We start from the raw sequence: 11,801 nt of genomic DNA, 5'->3' as shown, positions 1-11,801 counted from the left end.
TAGAATCACAATGGACATTCACAGGATTTGAACCAGCAGCCTTCCAGTTACTAGTACAGATCCCTATAGTGGGGCTCGGGGGAGGGGAATGAGTCTGCGTACCGTGACGAGGTGGAATGGCTGTTTGTGCGGGGTTTGAAAAACAATCTGGTTCTAAACATATCAAAGACCAAGGAGCTGATTATGGACCATAGGAGGAAGAAGATATTCAGCCCCTTTTTATCAATGGGGAATGTGTGGATGGGCGTTTGACCTGGAGCACCAACACCTCCACTCTCGTCAAGAAGGCACAGCAACTATTACCACCTTCCAGTTTCTGGGCGTGTACATTCAGGACAGTTTGTCCTGGAGCACCAACACCTCCACTCTCATCAAGAAGGCACAACAGCTATTACACTTCCTGAGAAGGTCCATCTTACACAGAAGCTGCTTGTGTCCTTCTACCAATGCAACATAGAGAGTGTTCTATCTTACTGCATCTGTGTATGGTTTTCCAGCTGCACAGCTGCTGAGCGGAACCCATATAGCAAGCACAGTCGGCCCGATTTCGGCTAAATGTTGGCACTATCGGCTGAGGTCCGGGTTGGCTGAAGAACTGTATCTCTTGAATGGGCCGCGTCTGACATGCTGTAGTCGGCCTTACTACACTGCATTTTAATTGGCCCAATTATGATTTGGTGTTTCCCTGCCGTTGTTTGACGCGACTGGGCTGTTATGCGGCAAACAAGTGCAATACAGTATTTGGCTCGATACTAATGTAATGGACATAGATTGGTGTCATGCTGTTTCGCGCAACATGATATACGGACTTAATATGCGGCCCGATACTGTTAAACAGCCATTGACCCCCTACCTGCGGAGCAGCCACAGGCCGACTGTCATCAGTGACATGAAGCCAGGATGGCGGGCCAACATACGCTGCGCAATATCAGGTTATTTATAACATAAGCTATGCAAGTGTGCTTCCCTGATCGTCTCCTGCTGTGTCGGATTACTTTGATTAGTCCTATCCTATTTTAAATCCTGGTCTTGCCTGTTTCCCTTGTCTGTCATTGATGTTCGTTGTCGTCTGATGTATCCTGGTCCCTGTCGTCTGAATAAATCCCCAGTTTACCCCGTGCTTTTCCTGCCTGCTCCTTTGCCCGCTCTCCCGCCTGAGCGATCAGCCGCTTAACCAGCGTGATCGCTACTTAATCGTGACAGAATGACAGACCTCAAGAAGAAAAAGAAGAGACAGAGGAGGAAGAATGTCCCGGTGGAGCCGATCTATCTGGGCGCCTGCTCGCTCTCCAGCCCCTGGCTCCCTCTGGAGGGAGAGGAGGAGGAGCTCGTCCTGGGTCCAGACCTGGGACCACTTGGTCTGGGACCCTGCTCCCTGGCTAGGCTCTGGGCTCCGAGTGAGGACGAGGAGGAGGACGAGCCCTTCGTATTCCTGGACCTGGAGCCCTTCCCCGCGGAACAGCTGCCGCCCCTCGAGCGGTAGGATTACCGGCCCGAGCGGCTGGCAAATTGGGGAGCGAGGAGAGCGGTGCGAGACGCCATCCCACGTGTGCCCCGGCGTCTTAAAGGGGCCACGCCAGTTTCGCTGGCACAAGACCTGCCAGTCCCGCTGTCGGCAACCGCAGCTCCGGAGGCGCCCATTTGCCTCTAGCTCCCACCGGCGCTGCGCCCCAGCTGGACGTCCCGGATGAGCCCCTGGCCCTCGCCAAGCGGTTATTCATCCTCCAGGGACTTTATTGGAGGGTGATGGGGGAACCGGCCACACGGGGCTCCCAGGAGGGGGAACAGCTTGCCGCGCAGCTGGGGCGGGATTTCGCCGCGTTCTCTCCCGCCTCGACTGTTAGCGACCTTGAGAGATTGGCAGAGGATCTCCGGAGGCTGATCCCGCTCCGGAGAGCTGCGGACCCCGCTCCCGTGCAGCCGCCTCAGCCTGCGGACCCCGCTTCCGAGCAGGTGCTCCCTCAGCCTGCAGACCCCGTTTCCGAGCAGGCGCTCCCTCAGCCTGCGGACCCCGCTTCCGAGCAGCCGCCTCCGCTGCCTCCTGCGGCTCCAACGCCTGTGCAGCCGCCGCTGCCGCCTGCGCAGCCGCCATCGCCTGCGCAGCCCCCTCTGCCTGCAGCTTCAGCGCCCACGCCCAAGGCGCTCTCCCTGCCTGCAGCTCCAGCGCCCACACCCGAGGCGCTCTCCCTGCCTGCAGCTCCCGGGCAGGCGCCCCCTCTGCAGCAACCTGCAGCTCCAGTCCCTGGCCCCACTCCAGTCCCTTCTCCCCCTGTGACTCCTACGCCCTCACCCCGGCGAACTCGACCCCGACCTAGGGTCATAATGTCTGTGTCCCGTAAGGGGCGGGGACACAGACGCAGGGCTGGGGTCCCACCCGCCCTGCCCCCTGGCTCGCCCTCCTTTGCCTGTGCTGGGGCTCGGTCGGCGCCTACGGGTCCTGGCCCTCCGGGTCGGCTGTCGCCTGCGGGTCCCCCTCCGCGGCCTCGTCGCCCTGCCTCACTCCCCACTCCGGTGCCTGGTCGGTCGCCTGCGGGCTCCCCGACGGCGGCTCCTCTGTCCCCTGCGGGTCCACCCGCTCCTGCGCGTCGGAGGACGTCGCCGCCTGCTGCGGCTCCCCCCCTCTCCTTGCCCTCGCCAGGGTCCCCTCCTGCTCCCTTGTCCCCTTCCCTGGTGCTCCCCCCTGCTCCCTCCTCGGCCCCTACGTCGGTCCCTCGCCCTGCCTCCTCTGCCCCGCCGAGGTCCCCTCCTGCTCCGGCCGCCTGTGGCCCCTCCGGCTGCCTCCCGGCTCCCCTTTATTCCCCCGCCTTCTCTCCCTGCTCTCCTGCCCTAGTCCCCCCTTTGTTTGCTCCTCCTGCCTTTGTCCCTCCTGTGTTTCCTCCGCTTTTTTCTCCTCGTTCCCCGTTGTTCCCTTCGTTCACTCCCGGTCCTTTTGTCTCACCTCTTCCCTCCGTGTCCCCCTTTCTGATCTGGTTGTCTGCCTTTCCTGTCTTGTGTCACGTCTTGTCCTGGCTCCTTCCGCTATGTCAGTTTTGTCTGTCCGTCTTGTTCCCAGTGCCTCGTTAATGGTTTTTTTACTTGTCTTCCAGATCCTGGTTCCCCGGTCTCGTCCCGTCCGTCACCTCCTCCTAGGCGCACCCGGTGAAGCGCGCCTTTGGGGGGGGGGTTCTGTCATGCCCGGCTCGTCCGCTCCTCGTGTGTGCCACGCCCCCCTGATTATCCACGTGTGCTTCCCTGATCGTCTCCTGCTGTGTCCGATTACTTTGATTAGTCCTGTCCTATTTTAAGTCCTGGTCTTGCCTGTTTCCTTTGTCTGTCATTGATGTTCGTCGACGTCTGATGTATCCTGGTCCCCATCGTCTGAATAAATCCCCAGTTTACCCCATGCTTTGCCTGCCTGCTCCTTTGCTCGCTCTCCCGCCTGAGTGATCTGCCGCTTAACCAGTGCGATCGCTACTTAATCGTGACATTACATTACTTGACTTATAAATAACTGAAATTAATTAATTTGTTAAAACATCTTGCAGTATCAGCCTCGAGATTTTCTGTTCCACGTTTTCTCTTTTTTGGGACATTATCTAACTGTATTTTCGATTGCTAGCTAATAAAAATACTTTTTTCTGTTTTATTTCCCACCCGACCCCTAACGTTGCACAAGGATGGATGCATCCACTTGATGGGTGGGGGAAGGGTGACGATCACATTCCCTACACCTGATTTACAATATTGGTAACCTATTTTGGAACTTGTAACCCCCAGTCTAATGGCTTGTTCCAATATCAAAGGGGCCATTCCTCCCACATCTGCCAGATTACCAGTCTGACCCAGCAAACATGCCCATTTGGGCCCCGCATGGGCAGGTGTGGGTTTACTGTCTGCCAGTGTGGGCAGGGCAAACCCACACTAATCCCAAATTGGGTCCATGCTGGTTAGCCCACTCGGGTTTTACCCTTTGGGGCCCCTATGTAGGTTTGCACAGTTGGGCTGGCCCACAGTAAACCCACACAGGCCCCCTGTGAGTAAGCCCAGGCAGGGCCTGCAGCAATTTTGTTTGACAACCCCAGAACTGCACAGAGTCACCAAGGCATGTAATTATTATTAATTATTATAAGTGATTAATTAAACGAATTATTATTAACAATTTATTATTGTCAACAGCAACATCAATAATAATTGTTATTGTTGGTGATTATTATTATTGTTATTATCGTAATCTAAAACTCTCTGTCGTAGCTTCTGCGATAGGCTCCGAGCCCCCAGCGACCCTGAATAGGACACGCGGGTACAGAAGCTGGATGGATGGGGACACGCGCTGGGCGTTTGAGTGCAGCGGGAAGCTCGCGATCTCGAGGCAGGTCTTTCGAATCAGAATGACCGTTAGGAGAGAAAGCGACAGCGAAAGCTAATTTAAAAAATATTGATCATCCCTTGATAGCTCCATGTAAAGACACTCCCTGTGAGTAAAATTTTACGTTAATGTACTTAACCGCATTCAATTTAACCGCATTTTGAGTTGTTGATAACCACAATGAAAGTTAAATACGCCGTTCTTGTCAGTATTCGCTTGATCGGCTAAATGTAGGCTATATTTAAATATAAGGTATAGTATTAAACGTTCATTTATATACACCCAACTATATTGATGCGCAGATGTAATGATTTAGGCTACCTGAAGTATATATGTTCCTGTACATTTACTGGAAAGTCACTTTCTAAAATGAAACTAATCATCTCCGCACAAGCATTTCGTCTCACCAATCGTTATGAATTTTTTTTACATTATCTTTTTATTTTTGATGTGTAGTGTTGGTCATTTGTATAACATCTACCTATAGTGTTTCGTATCACATAAAACAATATTGATGTACAGTAGGTGCTCACAGACACGATTCATCTTTTAAATAGACGATGTAAACGGTATCTGTACAGTAATTTCTCATGATTTTCTTAATAACATTTTCTTTTCTCTAGCTAACTTTATTGTGCAGTACGCCTGTATTCTATGCCATGTTTCATCACAAATTTATTACATTTTCCATTATAGTTTCTTGCTGTCTTGTGAATACACTAATATATTATTACCACAATTTAGGTAAAGTATCTGGCAACAATTGGGGGTCCCAACCCATCTGCCAACACAAGACGCATCCTTGTGCGTATACTAACCACCCCACTGGCCCAGCAGTTGTGTTGGCGGGACTCTGGCCAAAAGATGGCCTTTGAGGAGATGCTGGTCTGCAGAGCAGTCATAGGTGCAGTATGGAATGTTCATATGCAATTAGACCCTAAGAAGGGGAACAAAATCAAAGCTTGAATTTAACTGTAAAGGCCAAATTACAGAATATTTTGTGACTAGGAAATACAGTATACAAGTTTTGGTGTTTCAGATTACACTAGAAAATAAAGGCATGATGATATTTCATAAAGACAGATCAGCCTGGCAAGTTAACTTAATTTAACTTATAACTTGATCTTACATTCTGTTCCAAAGCTAGTTTAAAGGCTCCACCTGTGTCTCAACTAGACTAGAGCTTTTGCAACTTCATTTTAACTTACCGTAAAGCCCTTTTCGTCCAAAAAGTTCCAAGAACTATTGAACCACATGATCTAAACTAGGAGCTAAAACTTACTTTTACGCATTTCTGTTTCTGGAATCTGAAGAAGTAGAAATTACAAAAACAAAAAGTTTTACAAATGAGGAAAAACACTGACTCACCATGTTATTTATAAATTATTTCACTCATTCACTTACTGTGATCATTCAAGGCTGTTCTCTAGCTCAATCAACTGCAGCACTCTCTCTCTTTCTCTCTCTCTCTCTCTCTCTCTCTCTCAACAACAAAGCCCTGGGAAACTACCTGACAGCAGGGAAAATACAAGTATATACTTTGCACTCTTTTGCCTCTTTTTTGTTTTTTTTTACATTAGCATTTCAGTTCTTTCAAAAGTACTTTCAAAAGTAGCCAAGCCACAGCCTCAGAGGTGGAATCTTCAGCTAAAAACATGGCTGTGGAATGCTAGGGACCGGGATGGGGAAAGGAGCCAAATGACACTGATTTATGTATGTAATACTATGTGCTCATTGTTCTGTTTAATAAAAAAATATATTTAGTACTCAATCCACATACTCAGTTTTGTATTCAATTTTAAATACGTTTTCTTCATTTTTTCTTTTAACCCGTCTGTGAACAGATGTAAGTGTTTGAAACATATTACTTGTAGTTTATTACTGCTACTTTCAATAAGTGCAAATATTCTGCATACGCCTTAATAATAATATTGTGGTATACTGGCAGTATAAGACCGAACTAATTGTATTATTTTATTACCCACAGAGCATGCCCACGGGGACACTGGAGCACTGTGGCTTCACAGCTTTCTTCCCTTCCAATGTCCCCCCAGTAGGCCCACAGTTTGCCCAAAGTATGCCCAATGTGCCCACAGTACATCCCATAGTGTGTACAATGTGGCCGCAGTACACCCCACAGTGTGCCCACAGTACGCCCATAGGGGAGCATCCAGCAGGCCAAAAAAATTCAGGGCATGTATATGCAGGCCACCCCAAAGTGTGGGCATATTTGAACACCTATACAAAGTGTGGGTTTTCTGTTTTTTTGGAGTCACCGAGTTAGAGACCATATCTCTCTTCACTTATACAGCAACCGTGTCTCACGACGACCAGGTACTCGGCCGTTTGGGTGTTCTCGGCACCAGAAGGAAGTCTACGAATGCAAAAGTGACGAACAAAAGAATGAATGTAAAAGTAATAAGACAAGCACAGACGAAACATGAAAAATAAATCCGAAATCGCAGGGGATGCTTTTGGATGTTGAATAGCCAAAGATCAGTTTTAAAAATGTTTTAAAATAATTTAAAGAATCGATTCATTCAGACTTATGAATCGGTTCGACCCATCCATCCAGCCCACCCATTATCCTCCGCTTATCCGAGGTCGGGTCGCGGGGGCAGCAGTCTCAGGAGGGAAACACAGACTTCCTTCTCCCTGACCACTTCATCCAGCTCCTCCGGGGGAATCCCGAGGCGTTTCTAGGTCAGCTGAGAGACATAGTCCCTCCAGTGTATCCTGGGTCTTTCCAGGGGCCTCGTCCCAGTAGGACATGCCCAGAACACCTCACCAGGGAGGCGTCCGGGAGGCATCCTAAGCAGATGCCCGAGCCACCTGATCTGGCTCCTCTCAATGTGGAGGAGCAGCAGCTCTATTCTGAGTCTCTCCCGAATGACTGAGCTCAGCCATCCTGCGGAGGAAACTCATTTCAGCCGCTTGTACTCGCGATCTCGTTCTTGCGGTCACTACCCACAGCTCATGACCATAGGTGAGGGTAGGAACATAGATCGACTGGTAAATCGAGAGCTTTGCCTTTTGGCTCAGCTCTTTCTTCACCATGATAGACCGATGCAGCGTCCGCATCACTGCTGATGCCACACCGATCCACCTGTCGATTTCCCGTTCCATCCTTCCCTTACTCGTGAACAAAACTCCGAGATACTTAAACTCCTTCACTTGGGGGAGGACCCCCTCCCCGATCCAGAGAGCCATTCTACCCTTTTCCGGTTGAGGACCATGGTCTCGGATTTGGAGGTGCTGATTCTCATCCCAGCCGCTTCACACTCGGCTGCGAACTGTCCCAGTGAGAGCTGAAAGTCATTGTCCGATGAAGCCAACATCACCACATCATCTGCAAAAAACAGAGACCTAATCCTGAGCTCACCAAACCGGACACCCTCAACTCCCTGGCTGTGCCTAGAAATTCTGTCCATAAAAGCTATGAAAAGAATCGGTAACAAAGGGCAGCCCTGACATTGTCCAACCCTCACCGGAAACGAGTCCGACTTATTGCCGCCCATGTGGACCAAGCTCTGACACCGGTCATACAGGGGCCGAACAACCCTTATACGGAAGCCCGGCACCCTATACTCCCAGAGCACTCCCTATAGGATTCCCGAAGGACATAGTCGAATGCCTTCTCCAAGTCCACAAAACACATTTAGACTGGTTGGGAAAACTCCCATGAACCCTCCAAGACCCTGCTGAGAGTATAGAGCTGGTCCACTGTTCCATGGCCAGGGCAACAACTACACTGCTCCTCCTGAATCTGAGGTTCGACTATCCGACAGACCCTCCTCTCCAGAACCCCAGAATAGACCTTACCAGGGAGACTGAGGAGTGTGATCCCCCTATAGTTGGAGCATACCCTCCAGTCCCCTTTCTTAAAGAGGGGGACCACCACCCCGCTCTGCCAGTCCAGGGGCATTGCCCCCAATGTCCATGTGATGCTGCAGATGCGTGTGAACCAGGACAGCCCCACAGCATCCAGAGCCATAAACAGTGTTGATGTTGCACCGCTTTCCCTCCCTGAGACACCGGATGGTAGACCAGAATCTCCTTGAAGTCGCCCGGAAGTCGTTTAACATTTAACATTAAGATTAGCTATGCAGTCTGCTAAGCAGACGTTTTATATTGGGGTGGGGGAGGTAAGGTTGCATGAGCACCTGCCCCTTCTGTTCAATGGGGGTGTAACCAGACCTTTTACAGTGGGGTGGGGCGGGGGTTAGGGTGCCTGAGCACCTGCTCCTCCTGCCTGACGGGGGCGTAACCAGAGCTTTTCCAGTGGGGTGGGACGGGTTAAGGGTGCCTGGGCTCCTGCCCCTTCTGTCTGATGAGCAGAAGTCGAAATTTCAGATCCAGAAAGTAAAAATCCAGTCCAAGATTTTTCTTCAACCAACCAGCTGAGTACTCTGTGACTGCGACTCTTTATGCTCAACTGGTTGGTTGAATCAAAATCTTGGACTGGATTTTATTTTCGGGACCTGAAATTTCCACCTCTGCCGACGAGGGCGTAACCAGACCATTTACAGTGGGGTGGGGGTGGTAAGGGTACCTGGGCACCTGCCCCTTCTGTCCGACAGGGGCGTAACCAGACTATTTACAGTGGGGTGGGGGTGGTAAGGGTGCCTGAGGACCTGCCCCATCTGTCCCATGGGGGTGCAGCCAGAACTTTTAGAGTGGGGTGGGCGGGGAGTAAGGGTTAGGGTTAGAGCCCCTGCCCCTTATGTTTGGCGGGGGCGTAACCAGACCTCTTACAGTGGGGTGGGGGTAAGGGTGGCTGGGCACCCGCCCCTTCTGTCTGACAAGGGCGTAACCAGACCTTTTACAATCTCCAGTTAAATTGTTATTATATACATTGATTGAGTGTCATTGTGTTAGTAATAAAGTGAATTTAACTTAATCCACCCGACTGGTTTCATTATGTCACTCAGTTATGCTTTGGGTGACGCTGAACCAGGACATTAATAGGACAGAACAGAAAGCCTTTATTGCCATTGTACAGGGAGTAAATACAGTAAATAGGAATAAATATATAAAATGTACATATACAGGGGAGGGGGAAAGCCCCCCCCCCCATCAGGATTACATTTAGTTATATTTTAGTCAGAGAGAAAAACTGTAATTTTTCATGTTTATTCAGCTTGCTGAACACAGGCATTTATTTTTGTCAAACATACATTTTCGAGTAAAAAGGATTATAAAGGTTAAAAAGCAGAAATTTTGCCAGGAGAACCAGCAACATGTCACAGCGACACTGAGGAGTCTGGATAAACAAAAAACCCTGGATAGAGGGGCTCAGTGAATAAGGAGGTGAATCTGTGCAGGAGGGTCAGTCCATCAGAGGAGACTCTGTAGAAGGACAGAGCACCAGCCCCCCAGTCCAGATACACTCCTACTCTGTGGGAGCCTGAGGGCCGTATGGGTATGTCAGTCCATTTATTATTGTGACAGACGGAGTAAAGTTTAGGATCACAGTCCAGACTCCATGACTTGTCATTGCGTCCAAGCCCACAGTCACTCCCTCCTTTCCTCCCGATCCCTTTATAAGTCACTCCTATCCAGGCCCCATATCTTCCATCCCATTCAGCTTCCCAGTAACAGCGGCCAGTCAGACTCTCTCTGCACAGAACTTGATGTATGCAGTCAAATCTCTCTGGATAATCAGGATATGGCTGCTCTGCCCCCCGTGTCACCTTCCTGTTCCCCCCTGACAGAGACAGGTCTCTGTTTGCTGTGTTGGGGTCCAGCGTCAGCTGGCAGGAGTCTGTAGGCAGGAGGAAGAATTATTAATACCATCAGGCCGCCTGTACTTCATGTTTCTGTACAATATAAAAACAGCGCAGCTTCCCCGAACGAAGCGGGAACCGAAGTTTATGAAATAGCTCAGGAAATGTCGGACGGCGCGCGACGCCGGCGGGAAGAGCCGCCAAAATGCGGCGCGAGCTAAACTAACAGCTTAATTACGGGTAAATAAAATTACAAAGCGGCGACATTCATCAGACATATTCATCACAAGCATATTTACCACAAAACCACCAGATATTAATAATAAAAGTCAGTGTCTTTCCTTCTGCCCGCTAAAGCCAGTCTTTCTACAGGGAGTTTAGCTTTGAAAATGGCCATCAATAACAGAATATTTAAGTAATATTATTACACATTTAAAGTGATATTTAATAAAGGTTTAGATCTGGATTCTGATACAAACGCCTCTGAAGACGATTCCGGCGCCGGAGTTGCGCTCCATGAGGATCCAGTATTTGCAGCGATTGTCTGACATGGTCTTTAGTCACAGCAAAGCCGGTCTGAATACATTTCACATGCATCGGCTTATTTCCGTGAAGCGTGTCTCAATGTATCTACTGATCCGGGAGAAAGACTGCAGTGTCAAGCGGGGCGGAATAGGTGTCTACAAACCATCAACAAAAGCGGATTAAACTACACAGATCGGGCATCATGAACACCAGAATGGTTATCTCATTAATTCGGAAAAACAGAATTGATTGTTTTTCAGATGAATGCAGTGCGCTCCCATAGAGAACCGCTTACCACACGCGTGACTCTAGACGCGGCGCTGCTCCCTCGAGGCGTGAACCAGAAAATCTCGCGCAGGCACGTGACCGCTCTAATCTGTTAACATGGGTGCCGAATTGAAATTCGATATTTTCCACCGCACATCCAGTGAGTCCCGGTCGCAAGTTTCTTTTAGCACCGTGGGTCGGGAAATTCTATTAATATTCATGAGCGAAACCCCACATGATTGGCCAACTCATAAAAATTTATGAGAGGGACACTACCGGATTGGCCAGTGAACATCAACATGTCCCTCCTGTTTGTTCTGCCTAAAGCAGGGGTGCCCAAACCCAGTCCTGCGGAGCCGGAGCCTTGTGTAGCTTAGTTCTTTCCCTGTTTCAACATAAAGGATTTGGCTCAAGAGCTGTGTGGTAATTAGCACAAGGAGTTGAATCCATCCATTTTCCAAACCGCTAATCCTACTGGGTCGCGGGGGGCCCGGAGCCTATCCCAGAAGCAATGGGCACGAGGCAGGGAACAACCCAGGATGGGGGGCCAGCCCATCGCAGGGCACACTCACACACCAGTCACTCACACATGCACACCTACGGGCAATTTAGCAACTCCAATTAGCCTCAGCATGTTTTTGGACTGTGGGGGGAAACCGGAGTACCCGGAGGAAACCCCATGACGGCATGAGGAGAACATGCAAACTCCACACATGTGACCCGGGCGGATACTCGAACCCGAGTCCCAGAGGTGTGACGCAGCAACAGTGCTAACCACTGCACCACCATGCCACCCCAGGAGTTGAATCAGGTGTGTTAAATGGGGGAAACCCAAAAATGTGCAGGGCTCAATTTTTGCATGTGCAAAAAGAACAAATGCAAAGGATTCTGTTTTTGGGAAATTAAAGATCAGACTACATCAGAATATATTTCAACCA

The 11,801-nt window shown here is 49.9% G+C and overlaps 1 protein-coding gene across 1 annotated transcript in view; it reads right to left on the bottom strand.

The window, feature by feature from the left end:
- The window catches only part of LOC125725331 (NACHT, LRR and PYD domains-containing protein 12-like), a 322,258-nt gene that overhangs the window by 32,065 nt on the left and 278,392 nt on the right, over nt 1-11,801 (bottom strand). The gene's annotated exons all lie outside the window — the stretch shown is intronic.

This window comes from Brienomyrus brachyistius, unplaced genomic scaffold, assembly GCF_023856365.1.
Source record: "Brienomyrus brachyistius isolate T26 unplaced genomic scaffold, BBRACH_0.4 scaffold65, whole genome shotgun sequence".
In the NCBI taxonomy this organism is placed as follows: Eukaryota; Metazoa; Chordata; class Actinopteri; order Osteoglossiformes; family Mormyridae; genus Brienomyrus; species Brienomyrus brachyistius.
Note: the sequence above shows the minus strand (reverse complement) of the source record. Positions and strands in the feature narration are given on the sequence as shown.